Here is a 21,434-nt window from a genome sequence, read left to right as displayed (position 1 = left end):
TTTAATGATTATTTTTTTAATGATTATTGTATAGCATTATTATTTAAATTGTATTTTATTTAACGATTATTAATATAATTAGTTATGTATTATTATAATAAAATTTAATAGTATTATAAAATGTTAATTAAATAAAATCATGAAATAATAATATAACACAATAATCATTAAATAAATAGATCATTAAATGAAAATATAATAAAATAGTATTCCACTGAAATAAACATTAAATAATAATATTGTAAAATAATAATATTAAATAACCATTAAATAATATTCTCATAAAATAATTAAATTACAGTATTTTAAAATAATATTATTATGAAATAATAAATAATAATATTAAACAATAATAATAAAATAAAAAATTATCATTTAATAATATACATATTTTTTTTATTTGCAAAAATTTAGAAAATACAAAACCTAATACAAAATAACAATACATGGCAATACATTTACATAAATAATAGTATATAAAATGGTCATTAAATAAAATAATCATTAAATAACAATATTATATCAAAATCAATAAATAAAAATATAACAAAAAATAATAATCCAGTTAAATAATCATTAAATAATATTTTAAAATAATAATTAAATAATAATATTAAACAATAATTAAATTAAATAATCATTTAACAATAATATTTTTTTTATTTGCAAACTTTTAGAAAATACAAGACATAATACAAAATAACAATACATGGCAATACATTTACATAACTAATAGTATATTAAATAAAATAATCATTAAATAAACATATTATACAATAATCATTAAATGATCATTAAATAAAATTTAATAAAATAACTATCCAGTTAAATAATCATTAAATAATGCAAAATCAAATGTATAATAATAGCCCAATCTGTGCGTCTCAGTTCGTTATATCATACATTCAGCGGCGCTTCAGCACACACAATGTATGTGTGCAAGTATATTAGTCAGTTCCTGCAGTGCTTCAGAGCCTGCAATTGCAAACTAGTCCCAACTCCACAGGATGTGCAGTCACAGCCAGCAAAAAGATTTCTCCTCTGATGTTCAGCACCAGTGATTGTACACACAGTATCACTAATCCTTCACCACACCGACTGTGCACCCCTATGAAGTGGCCACTCACCGAATTGCCCTTGAAATATCGCCTTTATGCATAAGCTGCATGAGCCCTTGCTTCTAGTCGGTCTGTCGTCGCTTAGGCACGTCCAGATCCTATCCGTCCACCAGGGGTCACTATCAGGCTGTATATCTCCTCAGTGCAATTTGTAAGCAAACGACATGAAGCAAGAGAGTAGTGTAATACTGTTTCGACTTTATTAATTAAATAAAACTTCCCTCCCCTTCAGCGTATATGCTTACATTTCAATCACCCTTTGCACGCATATCATAAACACAGAGGCTTTGAAAGGTACCGCCGCTCGCCGACCGCGAGCTAGTCCCTGCTGTGGATTACAGCGCTCCTGCGGCTAACAGGCGAGATCCAGAACAACAGCGGTATCCTCCCTTCGTCTCCTCAGCAGCAGCGTACGTGCATCCTGACCGGTTTCGTCTGGTAGACTTCAACAGAGGACTAACGTGCGCTGCTGCAATCAAGATTAATGTATGCAGCCGGAGGACCTCCCTCCCATCATGATTGGTTTACACCACTGATGGGTTCAAACACCTCTTCATTGCCATTACCTGGCCTGAAGGAAATTCAATATGGACATACCATAGAATCATTTTCTAAATACCGGAAAAACAAGATTAATCGATACAAAACAAAGTTTAATACCGCTATCAACTCTCTTATTACTGCAACCAGTATCTGAATGGGTATTCCCCGGGTTTGAATCACACAGAACCCCAGTTTTTTTCAGATTGGCCATCTTTGCCCGATCTGAGCATGTATGTTCAAAATTTCCAAACCTATCGATTTGTAAAAATTGGTCATGGAGTTCTTTCTACCCCTAATTCTACATGCCATCTTGCCCTATCCGGATGCATACATCTTAAGTACTACTAATATTTAAAACGGTTATGCTAAAATCGATATAACCAAAATTTGACACAAAAATAAACCTACAGCACCTGGTATTCCCAGGTGGTCTCCCATACAGGTACTAACCAGGCCCGACCCTGCTTAGCTTCTGAGATCAGATGAGATCGGGCATGTTCAGGGTGATGTGGCCATAGGTAAAATGTAAAGTGCATTCTAATGGTGAAACCATCATGTATGACCACTATCCTCAAGATGTCATACTTATTACATAATTAGCACATGTCATGTAATTTCTGACATGTTTTAAAACCAGTAAATGTCAAATCTTAAATAAATCATTTCATAAATAGTAGATACATAATAAATACATTAACTTCATAAATAATAGGTACAATTCATATGTTGAGATTACAAGAAAATGTTGTTCATAGAGGCCAAATCGCAAATATAATATATAAAATTCGCTCTAAAATATCTTAGTCCATAACCAATGGTACTAAAGGTTAAAATATATAAAAAATAAAGGCGTGTTGCCATAAGGAATCAATGGTCGAGGCATAATCGTAAATTCGAGTAAAATTGGAGAAGGATAAAAGTATATATAAAATGGAATCCATAAAACGTCCTGTCTAAAAAATATACTTAATAGTTGCTTAAAAAACAGTTCAGGTCAAGTTCTATATTTAACCCGTTGGGCGCCAAGGAGTTTGTCTTGTAAATCCATTCAGTTTCCTTTTTGGACAGTTCTCTTACTCTATTGCACCCTCTCCAGTTGCTTGGCATCTTTTCTATACCCCAAAATTTCAGTGCTGAGGGGTCTTTATCATGCTTTTCCCTGAAATGTAGTGGGACACTGTGTTCCTTGAAGCCTGTTGTTATTTTATAAATGTGCTCAGAAATCCTGATGCCCAATTTTCTCTTTGTTCTTCCTATATACAACATACCGCAAGGGCACTCCATTCCGTATACCACGTGGGTCGTGATACACGTGATACACTCCTTTATTTCAAAGGTCTTCCCATTTGCTCCTGAAGTGAACTCCGTTAGACCCCGAAAGTGTGTATTCACTTGTCTGCAAGCCTTACACCTTCTGCATGCGTGAAATCCAGACAAGTCCCAGAACATCTTTGGTGGTCTGGGAGGGTCCAAAACTTTCCTCACCACTCTGTCTCCAATAGTGGGAGCCTTTTTGTATATAAATATTGGGTTATCCGGAATCACGGGGCCCAGAACCTTATCAAGCTTCAATATTCCCCAGTGCTTTTTCATGATAGATTCAAATTCCCTGAACTGGACATTATAATTTGTTATGAAGCCCCATTGGTGCGTTTCATTTGGAATCTTATTAGTTGGAGCCAGGCAGGACTCATGTGAAACCGCCAGTACTTCTTTCACTGTCTCCTCCAGTACCTCCGGTCTGTATCCCTTATCAGTAAATTTGTCTGTTATCACGCGTGATTGTTCCAAAAAATCCTCCTCCAAGGTGCAATTCCTCCTTATCCTCAGCAATTGCCCCTTGGGGATGTTCCTTAGCCAGCACGGGTGATGGCCACTGTATACTGGAAGATAGCCGTTTCTATCTGTAGGCTTAAAATATGCCTTAGTGATGATCCGTCTGTTTTCGATCCGCACAGATACATCTAGATAGTTAATTTCTTTTTTGTCCCATGTACATTCTAATTTGATGTTGTGTTTATTTATATTTAAATGCTCAGTGAACTCTGCTAGCGATGTCTCTGTACCAGCCCAAATAAAAAATAGGTCGTCGATGTATCTTTTGTAGAAGACCAGCTGCTCTTTTCTGTGGGCATATATACTCCTATCTTCCCACTCGCCCATAAATAGGTTGGCGAGGCTGGGTGCATATTTTGCACCCATCGCCACACCTTTCTGCTGCGTGAAGAATTGTCCCCCATACCAGAAATAGTTGTGGGTTAAGCAAAAGTCCATAACTATCCCCAAGAATTTTTTCTGGGTATGTGGTATGTCCTCTCTCTTACTCATTGCCCAATTGAGGGCTAGTAATGCATCCTCGTGCTGGATAATCGTGTAGAGAGATGCTACATCAGCTGTTACAAGATATATCTCAGGGGCATCAGGCAGAGTTAGATTGTCCAACAAGGTTAAAAATTCCTTCGTATCTTTCAAATACGCTTTTAATTCAACCACACTTTTTTGAAGGAATACATCCAAGTATTCCCCAATTCTTGAGGTCACTGATCCGATACTGTTTACTATCGGTCTTGCTGGAGGGCAAGACTGATTTTTGTGGATCTTCGGGAGCGTATATATGGTAGGTACGCGATTAAAACTAGGGAATAAATATTTTTTCTCCTTCATAGTTAAAATGCGTTCATTAAAACCAAATTCAACCAAATTGCACAAATCCCTTCTATACATCAATGTGGGGTCCTTAGGTAAAATCCTGTACGTGGTGACATCATTAAGCATGCCTATCAGTTGCTCGTGATAGAATTCTTTCTTTAAAATAACCACTCCCCCTCCTTTATCTGCTGGTCTGATCACAACCTCTTTTCTGTTTTCTAGGGCCTCAATGCCCTCTTGTATGTATTTAGGATTGGCATTCCTTATTGGTTTTATTTTCTCCAAGTCTGTCGTTATTAATTGTTTAAAAACCTCGATGTTGTGGTTGGACGTCTGTGGAGGATTAAAAAGCGAATTGTTTTTGAGTCCACTATTAACACTTGTTGTTGCCGATGGGACAATATTCTCCCGATTTTTACCTGGGTTTATATTCAAGAAATACTTCTTCATATTCAATTTTCGTGTGTATTTTTGAATATCCATGTAGACATCAAATTTGTTTAGCGACTATTGCAGTAATAAGAGAGTTGATAGCGGTATTAAACTTTGTTTTGTATCGATTAATCTTGTTTTTCCGGTATTTAGAAAATGATTCTATGGTATGTCCATATTGAATTTCCTTCAGGCCAGGTAATGGCAATGAAGAGGTGTTTGAACCCATCAGTGGTGTAAACCAATCATGATGGGAGGGAGGTCCTCCGGCTGCATACATTAATCTTGATTGCAGCAGCGCACGTTAGTCCTCTGTTGAAGTCTACCAGACGAAACCGGTCAGGATGCACGTACGCTGCTGCTGAGGAGACGAAGGGAGGATACCGCTGTTGTTCTGGATCTCGCCTGTTAGCCGCAGGAGCGCTGTAATCCACAGCAGGGACTAGCTCGCGGTCGGCGAGCGGCGGTACCTTTCAAAGCCTCTGTGTTTATGATATGCGTGCAAAGGGTGATTGAAATGTAAGCATATACGCTGAAGGGGAGGGAAGTTTTATTTAATTAATAAAGTCGAAACAGTATTACACTACTCTCTTGCTTCATGTCGTTTGCTTACAAATTGCACTGAGGAGATATACAGCCTGATAGTGACCCCTGGTGGACGGATAGGATCTGGACGTGCCTAAGCGACGACAGACCGACTAGAAGCAAGGGCTCATGCAGCTTATGCATAAAGGCGATATTTCAAGGGCAATTCGGTGAGTGGCCACTTCATAGGGGTGCACAGTCGGTGTGGTGAAGGATTAGTGATACTGTGTGTACAATCACTGGTGCTGAACATCAGAGGAGAAATCTTTTTGCTGGCTGTGACTGCACATCCTGTGGAGTTGGGACTAGTTTGCAATTGCAGGCTCTGAAGCACTGCAGGAACTGACTAATATACTTGCACACATACATTGTGTGTGCTGAAGCGCCGCTGAATGTATGATATAACGAACTGAGACGCACAGATTGGGCTATTATTATACATTTGATTTTGCAAGTTTTACGTTTACAGTGGCAGCTAGTGCATTAAAAGGATGCACAGAGTGACATGTTTTACATGATTTTATCTACATGATTTTATTTACTATTTATTCATGATTTGAGTAGATATATTTATTTCTTTATACCTTACACTGATTTATATATATATTTTAGCGCCGGGCGGGTGGTTGACGTTTTTTAGCATCAGTTACCTTTTACAATATTTTTCTAGTTTTCACCTGGCAGCTATGGATGCAGTGCAATATCTGAAAAACAGGCAATTGGACCTGAAAATAGTGTTTGGTGGACAAGAAACCACTCAGATTGACAATGATATTTCAAGTACCCTTAATGCCCTATCCAATGTCCTTGAAAAACAAATTAGGACCTGGTGGGACATTAGCACTTTTGAGCAATATAGTAAGGACAAAATCATCATGAGGAGCCTCAGGTGGGAGGTGGCCCCTCAAGACAGAAAAGAGCAGCTGGTCTTCTACAAAAGATACATCGACGACCTATTTTTTATTTGGGCTGGTACAGAGACATCGCTAGCAGAGTTCACTGAGCATTTAAATATAAATAAACACAACATCAAATTAGAATGTACATGGGACAAAAAAGAAATTAACTATCTAGATGTATCTGTGCGGATCGAAAACAGACGGATCATCACTAAGGCATATTTTAAGCCTACAGATAGAAACGGCTATCTTCCAGTATACAGTGGCCATCACCCGTGCTGGCTAAGGAACATCCCCAAGGGGCAATTGCTGAGGATAAGGAGGAATTGCACCTTGGAGGAGGATTTTTTGGAACAATCACGCGTGATAACAGACAAATTTACCGATAAGGGATACAGACCGGAGGTACTGGAGGAGACAGTGAAAGAAGTACTGGCGGTTTCACATGAGTCCTGCCTGGCTCCAACTAATAAGATTCCAAATGAAACGCACCAATGGGGCTTCATAACAAATTATAATGTCCAGTTCAGGGAATTTGAATCTATCATGAAAAAGCACTGGGGAATATTGAAGCTTGATAAGGTTCTGGGCCCCGTGATTCCGGATAACCCAATATTTATATACAAAAAGGCTCCCACTATTGGAGACAGAGTGGTGAGGAAAGTTTTGGACCCTCCCAGACCACCAAAGATGTTCTGGGACTTGTCTGGATTTCACGCATGCAGAAGGTGTAAGGCTTGCAGACAAGTGAATACACACTTTCGGGGTCTAACGGAGTTCACTTCAGGAGCAAATGGGAAGACCTTTGAAATAAAGGAGTGTATCACGTGTATCAAGACCCACGTGGTATACGGAATGGAGTGCCCTTGCGGTATGTTGTATATAGGAAGAACAAAGAGAAAATTGGGCATCAGGATTTCTGAGCACATTTATAAAATAACAACAGGCTTCAAGGAACACAGTGTCCCACTACATTTCAGGGAAAAGCATGATAAAGACCCCTCAGCACTGAAATTTTGGGGTATAGAAAAGATGCCAAGCAACTGGAGAGGGTGCAATAGAGTAAGAGAACTGTCCAAAAAGGAAACTGAATGGATTTACAAGACAAACTCCTTGGCGCCCAACGGGTTAAATATAGAACTTGACCTGAACTGTTTTTTAAGCAACTATTAAGTATATTTTTTAGACAGGACGTTTTATGGATTCCATTTTATATATACTTTTATCCTTCTCCAATTTTACTCGAATTTACGATTATGCCTCGACCATTGATTCCTTATGGCAACACGCCTTTATTTTTTATATATTTTAACCTTTAGTACCATTGGTTATGGACTAAGATATTTTAGAGCGAATTTTATATATTATATTTGCGATTTGGCCTCTATGAACAACATTTTCTTGTAATCTCAACATATGAATTGTACCTATTATTTATGAAGTTAATGTATTTATTATGTATCTACTATTTATGAAATGATTTATTTAAGATTTGACATTTACTGGTTTTAAAACATGTCAGAAATTACATGACATGTGCTAATTATGTAATAAGTATGACATCTTGAGGATAGTGGTCATACATGATGGTTTCACCATTAGAATGCACTTTACATTTTACCTATGGCCACATCACCCTGAACATGCCCGATCTCATCTGATCTCAGAAGCTAAGCAGGGTCGGGCCTGGTTAGTACCTGTATGGGAGACCACCTGGGAATACCAGGTGCTGTAGGTTTATTTTTGTGTCAAATTTTGGTTATATCGATTTTAGCATAACCGTTTTAAATATTAGTAGTACTTAAGATGTATGCATCCGGATAGGGCAAGATGGCATGTAGAATTAGGGGTAGAAAGAACTCCATGACCAATTTTTACAAATCGATAGGTTTGGAAATTTTGAACATACATGCTCAGATCGGGCAAAGATGGCCAATCTGAAAAAAACTGGGGTTCTGTGTGATTCAAACCCGGGGAATACCCATTCAGATACTGGTTGCAGTAATAAGAGAGTTGATAGCGGTATTAAACTTTGTTTTGTATCGATTAATCTTGTTTTTCCGGTATTTAGAAAATGATTCTATGGTATGTCCATATTGAATTTCCTTCAGGCCAGGTAATGGCAATGAAGAGGTGTTTGAACCCATCAGTGGTGTAAACCAATCATGATGGGAGGGAGGTCCTCCGGCTGCATACATTAATCTTGATTGCAGCAGCGCACGTTAGTCCTCTGTTGAAGTCTACCAGACGAAACCGGTCAGGATGCACGTACGCTGCTGCTGAGGAGACGAAGGGAGGATACCGCTGTTGTTCTGGATCTCGCCTGTTAGCCGCAGGAGCGCTGTAATCCACAGCAGGGACTAGCTCGCGGTCGGCGAGCGGCGGTACCTTTCAAAGCCTCTGTGTTTATGATATGCGTGCAAAGGGTGATTGAAATGTAAGCATATACGCTGAAGGGGAGGGAAGTTTTATTTAATTAATAAAGTCGAAACAGTATTACACTACTCTCTTGCTTCATGTCGTTTGCTTACAAATTGCACTGAGGAGATATACAGCCTGATAGTGACCCCTGGTGGACGGATAGGATCTGGACGTGCCTAAGCGACGACAGACCGACTAGAAGCAAGGGCTCATGCAGCTTATGCATAAAGGCGATATTTCAAGGGCAATTCGGTGAGTGGCCACTTCATAGGGGTGCACAGTCGGTGTGGTGAAGGATTAGTGATACTGTGTGTACAATCACTGGTGCTGAACATCAGAGGAGAAATCTTTTTGCTGGCTGTGACTGCACATCCTGTGGAGTTGGGACTAGTTTGCAATTGCAGGCTCTGAAGCACTGCAGGAACTGACTAATATACTTGCACACATACATTGTGTGTGCTGAAGCGCCGCTGAATGTATGATATAACGAACTGAGACGCACAGATTGGGCTATTATTATACATTTGATTTTGCAAGTTTTACGTTTACAGTGGCAGCTAGTGCATTAAAAGGATGCACAGAGTGACATGTTTTACATGATTTTATCTACATGATTTTATTTACTATTTATTCATGATTTGAGTAGATATATTTATTTCTTTATACCTTACACTAATTTATATATATATTTTAGCGCCGGGCGGGTGGTTGACGTTTTTTAGCATCAGTTACCTTTTACAATAATCATTAAATAATACTATAAAATAATAATATAACATCATTAAATAATAATATTATAAACTAATAATGAAATAATAATATTAAACAAAAATAATTACAATAATAATTTAATAATAATATTTATTTTTTTTATTTACAAACTTTTAGAAAATACAAGACATAATACAAAATAGCAATACATTTACAACACCAATAATGCAAAAAAAAAAAAAAAAAACACGCATAACACCCAAAATAACTCAAATAATAATGTTATTAAAAAAATAACAATATTATTGAATAATTATTAAATAATTATAATGTAAAAAAAAAATAATAATTTAAACAACAACAAAAATATTTTATGTTTTTAAAGGCCTTTGAAATTACAATTCCCTCCGGAGACAAGGGCTGCAACAAAAGGATCACCTATACCAATCCCTACCAATCCAAGAAGAGATACTCCCTCCATACAAACAGGGTGGACCTACTGCAGTTCAAGGAGAACACCTTCAAGGTAACCGCTGCTTTTTACCTTTTCTTTGCTGATGCTTCATATATATAACTGTATGTGTGTATATATATATATATATATATATATATATACACACACAGTGCCTTGAATAAGTATTCACACCCCTTGAAATTTCCCACATTTTGTCATGTTACAACCAAAAACGTAAATGTATTTTATTGGGAGCTCCTTCTTCCACATGTTTGCTGTGTCCCCCACATGGCTTCTCCTAAACTGCAAACAGGACTTCTTATGGCTTTCTTCCACCAATGGCTTTCTTCTTCTCACTCTTACATAAAGGGCAGATTTGTGGAGCGCACGACTAATAGTTGTCCTGTGGACAGATTCTTCCACCTGAGCTGTGGATCTCTGCAGCTCCTCCAGAGTTCCCATGGGCCTCTTGGCTGCTTCTCTGATGAATGCTCTCCTTGCCTGGCCGGTCAGTTTAGGTGGACGGCCATGTCTTGGTAGGGGCCCGGCCGGTCAGTTTAGGTGGACGGCCATGTCTTGGTAGGGGCCCGGCCGGTCAGTTTAGGTGGACGGCCATGTCTTGGTAGGGGCCCGGCCGGTCAGTTTAGGTGGACGGCCATGTCTTGGTAGGGGCCCGGCCGGTCAGTTTAGGTGGACGGCCATGTCTTGGTAGGGGCCCGGCCGGTCAGTTTAGGTGGACGGCCATGTCTTGGTAGGGGCCCGGCCGGTCAGTTTAGGTGGACGGCCATGTCTTGGTAGGGGCCCGGCTGGTTAGTTTAGGTGGACGGCCATGTCATAGTAGGGTTGCCCGGCCGGTCAGTTTAGGTGGACGGCCATGTCTTGGTAGGGTTGCCCGGCCGGTCAGTTTAGGTGGACGGCCATGTCTTGGTAGGGGCCCGGCTGGTTAGTTTAGGTGGACGGCCATGTCATAGTAGGGTTGCCCGGCCGGTCAGTTTAGGTGGACGGCCATGTCTTGGTAGGGGCCCGGCTGGTTAGTTTAGGTGGACGGCCATGTCATAGTAGGGTTGCCCGGCCGGTCAGTTTAGGTGGACAGCCATGTCTTGGTAGGGGCCCGGCCGGTCAGTTTAGGTGGACGGCCATGTCTTTGTAGGGGCCCGGCCAGTCAGTTTAGGTGGACGGCCATGTCTTTGTAGGGTTGCCCGGCCGGTCAGTTTAGGTGGACGGCCATGTCTTGGTAGGGGCCCGGCCGGTCAGTTTAGGTGGACGGCCATGTCTTGGTAGGGGCCCGGCTGGTTAGTTTAGGTGGACGGCCATGTCATAGTAGGGTTGCCCGGCCGGTCAGTTTAGGTGGACAGCCATGTCTTGGTAGGGGCCCGGCCGGTCAGTTTAGGTGGACGGCCATGTCTTTGTAGGGGCCCGGCCGGTCAGTTTAGGTGGACGGCCATGTCTTGGTAGGGTTGCCCGGCCGGTCAGTTTAGGTGGACGGCCATGTCTTGGTAGGGGCCCGGCCGGTCAGTTTAGGTGGACGGCCATGTCTTGGTAGGGGCCCGGCTGGTTAGTTTAGGTGGACGGCCATGTCATAGTAGGGTTGCCCGGCCGGTCAGTTTAGGTGGACAGCCATGTCTTGGTAGGGGCCCGGCCGGTCAGTTTAGGTGGACGGCCATGTCTTGGTAGGGGCCCGGCCGGTCAGTTTAGGTGGACGGCCATGTCTTGGTAGGGGCCCGGCCGGTCAGTTTAGGTGGACGGCCATGTCTTGGTAGGGTTGCAGTTGTGCCATACTCTTTCCATTTTCCCATGATGGATTGAACAGCGCTCCGTGAGATGGTCAAAGCTTGGGAGATTTTTTTATAACCTAACCCTGCTTTACACTTCTCCACAACTTTATCCCTGACCTGTCTGGTGTGTTCCTTGGCCTTCATGATGCTGTTTAATCACTAAGGTTCTCTAACAAACCTCTGAGGGCTTCACAGAACAGCTGTATTTATACTGAGATTACATTACACACAGATGGACTCTATTTACTAATTAGGAGACTTCTGAAGGTAATTGGTTCCACTAGATTTTAGTTAGGGGTATCAGAGTAAAGGGGGGGGGTGAATACAAATGCAGCCACACTTTTCACAGATTTATTTGTATCATTTATCATTTTCCTTCCACTTCACAATTATGGCCACTTTGTGTCGGTCTATCACATAAAATCCCAATAGAATTTTTGGTTGTAACATGAGAAAATGTGGAAAATGTCAAGGGGTGTGAATGCTTTTTCAAGACACTGCGTGTGTATATATATATATATATATATATATATTGTGTGTGTGTGTGTATATGTATATATATATATATATATATATTTGTGTGTGTGTGTGTATATGTATATATATATATATATATATATATTTGTGTGTGTGTGTATATGTATATATATATATATTTGTGTGTGTGTGTGTATATATATATATATATATACATATACACACGCAGTGTCTTGAAAAAGCATTCACACCCCTTGACATTTTCCACATTTGATTAAACAAAATAAAAAATTTATATATATATAATTTTTTATTTTGTTTAACCACTTCTGGACCGGAAGGATTTGCCCCCTTAATGACCAGACCACTTTTTGCGATTCGGCACTGCGTTACTTTAACGGACAATTGCGCGGTCGGGCGATGCTGTACCCAAATGAAATTGATGTCCTTTTTTTCCCACAAACAGAGCTTTCTTTTGGTGGTATTTGATCACCTGTGCGATTTTTACTTTTTGCGCTATAAACAAAAAAAGAGCAACAATTCTGAAAAAATTTTTTTTTAACATTTTAGGCCAATTTGTTTTCTGCTACATATTTTTTTAAAAAGAAATCCCAATAAGCGTATTTTGATTGGTTTGCACAAAAGTTATCACCTCTACAAACTAGGGGAAAGATTTATGTCATTTTTATTGTGTTTTTTTTTTACTAGTAATGGCAGCGATTAGCGATTTATAGCGGGACTGCGACATTGCGGCGGACAGATCGGACCCCTGACTGACATTTTTGACAATTTTGGGGGTACCAGTGACATCACTACAGTAATCAGTGCTATACATATGCACTGTCACTGTAATAATGACACTGGCAGGGAAGGGGTTAACAGTATTGGTGATCAAAGGGTTAAATGTGAGCCTAGGGGAGTGATTCTAACTGTGGGGGGGGGCGTGGCTTGTGAAATGATCATAGAGACCTGTGTTCCTGTATAGAAGGATCACAGGCGCTCTGTGATCATTCCAGGGGGAAGAACGGTCAGCTGTGTTTACAACATCCGACCGTCCTTCTCTCTCAGCGGGGAGCGATCGTGGGTGTCAGGGGGCAATCGGAGCCGCCTGTCCCGTGCATCGGAGTCCCTGCTGACGAGTGGGGGCAGGAGCGCGCCCCCTAGCTGCAGGCGCACGACCGATGTATACTTAAGGCGGTTTGCGCAGGAGCGGCTGCGCGGCGGGCAGTAGTAAAGTGGTTAATTTAGTTTCTTTTTTTTACACTTTTTTTTTTTTTTAACTTTATTACTATTACAAAGGGCTAACAAGCCCCTTATGTGATAGCACAGGACAGGGAACAGGTCCTCTTTACGGAGACATCAGGGGTCTATTAGACTCCCAATGTCTCCCTTGTCCTCCAGTGTAGCTAACCAACCACAGGTTGTGCTTGATTAGCTTCCTCCTTGGCTCCAGTAGCTGAGGAATGACAGCCGTGAACCTGGAAGTGATATTATACACATTGCTTCTGGGTTCATTTGTCACAGGGAAGATCTCACTGTGGGAGCCTTTACTGCAGTTCAGACCTCCCCTGGGTGCTGTTGGCAGGTGGGGGAGGGGCAGGCCTTCATACCCCAATAAAAATCCATGCCCCCTTATCTGAATGCCCTTTGCTCAGTGCTGGGACAAGGTGATCTAGAGCCCAGGGTGAATATGCCAAACTGCACCCCCCCAACCCTCCCCCCTCCCCCAAAGGCAATATGAGCATCTAGGCCCCTTTCACACTTGTGTGACTTGTTCTGTGACAGAGCGGAGAACAATAAAAAAAAAAAAAAGAAGAGCTACTCTAAACTGGTAAGCGTTAAAAATGTTTAAAGAATCGCCTATGGAGATTGTTATTGACCATAGTTTGTCGCCATTCCGCCGGTGTGCGCAATATTAAACCGTAACATGTTCGGTATCTATTTACTCGGCGTGACATCATCATTACAACCGTCCGCCGCAGGCAGCCACTCCTGTGCAAACTGACTTAGGTATACGTTGGTCGCGCACAGGGAGCTAGGGGGCGAGCGCACACCACCGCTCGTCAGCGGGGAAGCCGATGCACGGGGCATCGCTCCCCGCTGAGAGAGAAGAACGATCGGATGTTGTAAACACAGCTGATTGTTCTTCTCTCTGAAATGATCACAGAGCTCCTTCTATATAGGATCACAGGTCTCTATGATCATTTCACAAGTCCCTCCCCCAGACATTTAGTAAACACTCCCCTAGGCTCACAATTAACCCTCTGATCACCCCTGGTGTTAACCCCTTCCCTGCCAGTGTCATTAGTACAGTGACAGTGCATATTTTTTAGCACTGATTACTGTAGTAATGTCTCTGGTCCCCCCAAAAGTGTCAAAAATGTCAGTTAGGGTTCCGATCTGTCCGCCGCAATGTCGCAGTCCTGCTAAAAATCGCTGATCGCCGCCATTACTAGTAAAAAAAAAAAAACAATAAATATGTCATAAATATTTCCCGTAGTTTGTAGGCATGATAACTTTTGCGCAAACCAATCAAAATACGCTTATTGCGATTTTTTTTTTTTTTTACCAAAAATATGTAGCAGAAAACAAATTGGCCTAAAATGTTAAAAAATTTTGATTTTAAAATTTTTTTGGGGAATTTCATATAGCAGGAAGTTAAAAAATATTGTATTTTTTTTTTTTTTCAGAATTGTCGCACTTTTTTGTTTATAGCACGAAAAATAAAAATCGCACAGGTGATCAAATACCACCAAAAGAAAGTTCTATTTGTGGGAAAAAAAGGACATTCATTTCATTTGGGTACAGCGTCGCACGACTGCGCAATTGTCAGTTAAAATAACGCAGTGCCGAATCGCAAAATATGGCCTGGTCATTAAGGGGGAAAAACCTTCCAGTCCAGAAGTGGTTAAACAAAATAAAAAATTATATATAATTTTTTTTTTTTTTTTGTTTAATAATATGAGGAAAATGTCAAGGGGTGTGAATGCTTTTTCAAGACACTCTGTGTATATATATATATATATATATACAGCACCTTGATAAAGTATTCACACCCCTTGACATCTTCCTCATTTTCTCATGTTACAACCAAACATGTAAATGTATTTTATTGGGATTTTATGTGATAGACCGACACAAAGTGGCCATAATTGTGAAGTGGAAGGAGAATGATAAATGATACAAATAAATCTGTTAAAAGTGTGTGTGGGGGGGGGGCATATGTATTCACCCCCCTTTACTTTGCTACCCCTAACTAAAATCAAATGGAACCAATTGCCTTCAGAAGTCATCTAAATAGTAAATAGAGTCCACCTTCCAGTCCAGAAGTGGTTAATAAGTCCTCACTGACGCAGCAGAAGACGCACGGTCCCCCCGCTCCGACATGACGAACGTCCTGTACGCTGCGCCTTCTTCCTCCATCCTCCATCTACACGACTTCATTAGGCCGTTCTAATTGTGCGGTGCGGCAGGCCACCCATTTTTTGCTCCGACACTTGTACACAGGGAGTTCTGCGTAAGCACGCGTGAGCTAATGAAAGTTCATAGGAAGCCGCTCTGAAAGTTCTTAAATCAAGAGCCTGCGCGTGTCTGCTCTATCATTCACAGACCCTTATTAGAGAGCCGCACGGCCGCAATCTCCAGGCTCCTCCTCCTCTCTATATATAAATCCGGATTCTGCAGCCGGGAGGGATCGCTGATCTCCGGAAGACCGGAATCATTCGTTATCGGGGGCAAATCACCGGGAGCCACGATAATAACCCTCATCAGTTAGGATAATGCCGGGACTCAGGACTGATGGAGCCCCCATTAACTGAAATGTGAAATATATTTATATTCGGGGGGGGGGGGGTTATTGCTGCAGAGTCTTACATAAAGGGCAACTTTTCATGGGGAAAAAAATAGCAAATACAAAAAAAAAAACATAGCATATATAATCACTACACAAGTCATATTACAATGAATGTTATTGACCACTTGCTCTGCCTATCTGTGTCAGATCTAATTACTGTGTAGCTCTCCCCTGCAGAGCACTAGACTGAGAGGCCCGGGGATTGTGGGATATGTAGTTTCTGAACAGGAAGTGTCAGTTCTCACACTACAGAGTGTATTTCATATGCATCTCTCTTGGCTGTCATGTTTCGGGCACTGTCATGGGGGGGGGGGGGGGGGGAAAGGTGACAGATGGTATAACCCCAGCGCCAGGAGTGGGGGGGGGGGTAACGGATGGTATAACCCCAGGGCCAGGAGGGGGCGGGGTCAGCGGTATAACCCCAGGGCCAGGAGAGGGGTAACGGACGGTATAATCCCGGGGCCAGGAGGGGGGGGGGATCAGCGGTATAACCCCAGGGCCAGGAGAGGGGGGTAACAGAACGGTATAACCCCAGGGCCAGGAGAGGGTGGGGTCAGCGGTTTAACCCCAGGGCCAGGAGGGGGGGTAACGGACGGTATAACCCCGGGGCCAGGAGGGGTGGGCGGGGTCAGCGGTATAACCCCAGGGCCAGGAGGGGGGTTAACGGGCGGTATAACCCCGGGGCCAGGAGGGTGGGCGGGGTCAGCGGTATAACCCCAGGGCCAGGAGGGGGGTAATGGACAGTATAATCCTGGGGCCAGGAGGGGGGATCAGCGGTATAACCCCAGGGCCAGGAGAGGGGGCGGGGTCAGCGGTATAACCCCAGGACCAGGAGGGGGGTAACGGACGGTATAATCCTGGGGCCAGAAGGAAGAGGCGGGGTCAGCGGTATAACCCCAGGGCCAGGAGGGGTGGGCGGGATCAGCAGTATAACCCCAGGGCCAGGAGAGGGGGGTAACGGAGAGAGGGGGGTAACGGACGGTATAACCCCGGGGCCAGGAGGGGTGGGCGGGGTCAGCTGTATAACCCCAGGGCCAGGAGGGGGGATAATGGACGGTATAAACCCAGGGCCAGGAGGGGGGGCGGGGTCAGTGGTATAACCCCAGGGCCAGGAGGGGGGATAACGGACGGTATAACCCCAGGGCCAGGATGGGGGGATTAGCGGTATAACCCCAGGGCCATGAGGTGGGGTAACGAACGGTATAACCCCAGGGCCAGAAGGGGGTGGGGTCAGCGGTTTAACCCCAGGGCCAGGAGGGGGGTAACGGACGGTATAACCCCGGGGGCCATGAGGGGTGGTTGGGGTCAGCGGTATAACCCCAGGGCCAGGAGGGGGGTAACGGACTGTATAACCCCGGGGCCAGGAGGGGGACAGGGTCAGCAGTATAACCCCAGGGCCAGGAGGGGGGATAACGGACGGTATAACCCCGGGGCCAGGAGGGGTGGGCGGTGTCAGCGGTATAACCCCAGGGCCAGGAGGGGAGGTAACGGACGGTATAACCCCGGGGCCAGGAGGGGTGGGCGAGGTCAGCGGTATAACCCCAGGGCCAGGAGGGGGGGCGGGGGTCAGCAGTATAACCCCAGGGCCAGGAGATAGAATGGATACAATAGCCAATATTATTTCCTGGAAAGGTTTTTTTTTTTTTCATTGATTGGATGAATTTTTCTTTCAGGTGGGGGCGGGGGAAACCTACACCATCGGACTTCGCTTTGCACCCAGCGACAGCGGCGGATTGGAAGAAATTCTCATATTTATCAATGACCACGAAGATAAAAACGAGGAGACGTTCTGCGTGAAGGTCATCTATGAAGAAACGAGGAAATCCCTCTGAAGGTTCGGACTGATCTGAAGGATGACGTTCCCACAATGATGAACATTAATTGTTGGTGAAGCCCAGATCCAGACAAAACATGATCCTTCTTGGGTTAGAACCTCTGCTGAGCTTTTACTGCTGGTGACTCCCTGTCATACTCTGACGCACAAGGTGTCACCGGGACAAGAATAGAGTTGGAATCCCCCCAAAAGAAGCCCCTTTAGTAGAGTTGGAGAGGTGTAAAGCCTCTGTCGTGTGTTTGTTGCAGTCTACTGCAGTGTTTCTCAACCAGGGTGCCGCGGCATCCCAGTGTGCCATTTGGGTACCCCTCAGGTGCCACGAGAGCGAAAGGACTCTAATCTGGGGGGGGGGGGGACTCTTTGGCGTTGGACCTTTCTCATTGTGATTCTCTGATGTGATGGGGGGCTCTCATATATAGGGGGACACTGAAGTGATGGGGGGCTCTCATATAAAGGGGGACACTGATGTGATGGGGGGCTCACATATAAAGGGGGACACTGAAGTGATGAGGGGGGCTTTCATATATATGGGGAAACTGATGTGATGGGGGGGCTCACATATAAAGGGGGACACTGATGTGATGGGGGGCTCTCATATATATGGGGACACTGATGTGATGGGGGGCTCTCATATATAGGGGGACACTGATGTGATGAGGGGGGCTTTCATATATAGGGGGACACTGATGTGATGGGGGGCTCACATATATAGGGGGACACTGATGTGATGGGGGGCTTTCATATATAGGGGGACTCTGATGTGATGGGAGGCTCTCATATATAGAGGGGGACACTGATGTGATGGAGGCTTTCATATATAGGGAGACACTGATGGGATGGGGGGGCTCTCATATATAGGGGGACTCTGATGTGATGGGAGGCTCTCATATATAGAGGGGGACACTGATGGGATGGAGGCTCTCATATATAGGGAGACACTGATGGGATGGGGGGGCTCTCATATATAGGGGGACACTGATGTGATGAGGGGCTTTCATATATAGGGGGACACTGAAGTGATGGAGGCTCTCATATATAGGGGGACGGGGGACACTGATGTGATGGGGGGGCTCTCATATATAGGGGGACACTGATGGGATGGGGGGGCTCTCATATATAGGGGGACACTGATGTGATGGGGGGTCTCTAATATATATATGGGGACACTGATGTGATGGGGGGCTCTAATATATATGGGGACACTGATGTGATGGGGGGCTCTAATATATATGGGGACACTGATGTGATGGGGGGCTCTAATATATATGGGGACACTGATGTGATGGGAGGCACTCATATATAGGGGGACACTGATGTGATGGGAGGCACTCGTATATAGGGGGACACTGATGTGATGGGAGGCACTCATATATAGGGGGACACTGATGTAATGGGGAGGCTCTCATATATAGGGGGACACTGATGTAATGGGGAGGCTCTCATATATAGGGGGACACTGATGTGATGGGAGGCTCTCATATATATGGGGACACTGATGTGATGGGAGGCACTCATATATATGGGGACACTGATGTGATGGGAGGCACTCATATATAGGGGGACACTGATGTGATGGGAGGCTCTCATATATAGGGGGACACTGATGTGATGGGAGGCTCTCATATATAGGGGGACACTGATGTGATGGGAGGCACTCATATATAGGGGGACACTGATGTGATGGGAGGCACTCATATAGGGGGACACTGATGTGATGGGAGGCTCTCATATATAGGGGGACACTGATGTAATGGGGGGCTATCATATATAGGGGGACACTGATGTAATGGGGGGCTCTCATATATATGGGGACACTGATGTGATGGGAGGCTCTCATATATAGGGGGACACTGATGTAATGGGGGGCTCTCATATATAGGGGGACACTGATGTGATGGGAGGCTCTCATATATAGGGGGGCACTGATGTGATGGGAGGCTCTCATATATAGGGGGGCACTGATGTGATGGGAGGCTCTTATATTTAGGGGGACACTGAAGTGATGGGGGGCTCTCATATAAAGGGGGACACTGATGTGATGGGGGGGCTCTCATATATAGGGGGACACTGATGTGATGAGGGGCTCTCATATATAGGGGGACACTGAAGTGATGGGGGCTCTCATATATAGGGGGCACTGATGTGATGGGGGGCTCTCATATATAGGGGGCACTGATGTGATGGGGGGCTCTCATATATAGGGGGACACTGATGTGATGGGGGGCTCTCATATATAGGGGGACACTGATGTGATGGGGGGGCTCTCATATATAGGGGGACACTGGTGTGATGGGGGGCTCTCATATTTAGGGGGGCACTGATGTGATGGGGGGGCTCTCATATATAGGGGGACACTGGTGTGATGGGGGGATCTCATATTTAGGGGGGCTCTGCTGTAAAGTAATTTCACTCAGGTGGTTGTTTCATTGGCTCAGGTGCAGGTCTCCCATTGATAAGTTACATTTACATATTGGGGGGGGGGGGGTCCCCAGATTTTACAAACTTTTAGTGCTGGTTCACACATAAGCGATGTCAGACATGGCATGTGATTCAGAGGGCACTGCTCTGCAAATCACATGCGATGTCTGTGCGATGAAAATTCAGCCATACAGATTGTACGGCTGAATTCGCATCGCATTTGGACACAACTCGCACAGCACCCTTTTTTTGGTCCACACCAGAATCGGATCGCATGGGTGTTCACACCTATGCGATCCGATTCCTGTCCGAACTGACAGTATGCACTGCGATATGCAAACTAATCTGGGGGTGTCGCTAACCTTGTATTGACACCCCCCAGCGATTCGCATTTGGCAGTGTGAACTTCCTGCGAGTTAAATGCGATGCGGGAACCCGCAGTGGATTTGCAGGGTTCCCGCATCGCATATATGTGAACCTGCACTTAAAAGGATGTTGGATATTAGGAACGGTTGAGAAACATTGGTCTGCTGTATATCTTTCTGGGGGGATTTCTCCTCACTTCCTGTCTTGGTGACACGCTGGGCCGTGTCATAGTGTGACTGTGTAATAAAAGGGCGCACCACTCCCAATTCTTGGAGCTCCTCCCACTTTATGATGAAGGATCAGAAGACACAACATTGGCTGCGATTCAGTGTATTAAAAGAAAACCCCGTCAATGCATTTCAAGGATCTATATCCGCTTCCTCAGGGCTCCGCCCAGAATTTTATCCAATGGTAGAATTTTGCTTTAAAAAGTACAGAAAGAAGAATAAATGGTCCGTGTGCGTTAGAATGAGTCCGCGGACGCCATGTTGTCTCTACATAGAGAAGATCCAATCAGCTTCCTATTGATTGTGAGTTTGTATTATTTGTATATTTCTATTGTGTGATCTTTGATACAATGTATAGCTGTATATTGTACAAATTCTATTTATATATATATATTTTGCACAGATTTTGCACAGAGATTGTTGGTTTGCTCCTTTTGTACTCATTGCTTCAAATAAAATATTTTTGTTTTTGTGTTTTTTTGCACATATTTTGGAAGTTTTTTTTGCTAAATTCTGTTTCTTCTTAATTGTATGTTACTATGGGTGACCAGCAATGAATGACCTCCCACTCAAGGTTTACTCCGCCCACAACTGATGGTGACTAGTTAAATTCGGTATTGGCTTCCTACAACCTATGCGTTCCTAGCTCCGCCCAACTTCCAAAGTCATGGG

General features: G+C 43.7%; 1 pseudogene across 1 annotated transcript in view; it reads left to right on the top strand.

Moving 5' to 3' along the window:
• Positions 1 to 17,749, top strand: part of LOC309543925 (nephrocystin-4-like) — a 33,987-nt pseudogene extending 16,238 nt beyond the window's left edge. The window contains exons 3-4 of the transcript in view: positions 9,744 to 9,884; positions 17,591 to 17,749. The product of the transcript in view is annotated as a nephrocystin-4-like (transcript). The remainder of the gene's footprint in view (positions 1 to 9,743; positions 9,885 to 17,590) is intronic.
• The last annotated feature ends 3,685 nt before the right edge of the window (positions 17,750 to 21,434 follow it).

The sequence above is a fragment of the Pelophylax lessonae genome, assembly GCF_965119305.1.
Source record: "Pelophylax lessonae genome assembly, contig: HAP1_SCAFFOLD_521, whole genome shotgun sequence".
NCBI classification, from domain to species: Eukaryota; Metazoa; Chordata; class Amphibia; order Anura; family Ranidae; genus Pelophylax; species Pelophylax lessonae.
This window is presented reverse-complemented; position numbering and strand designations above follow the sequence as displayed.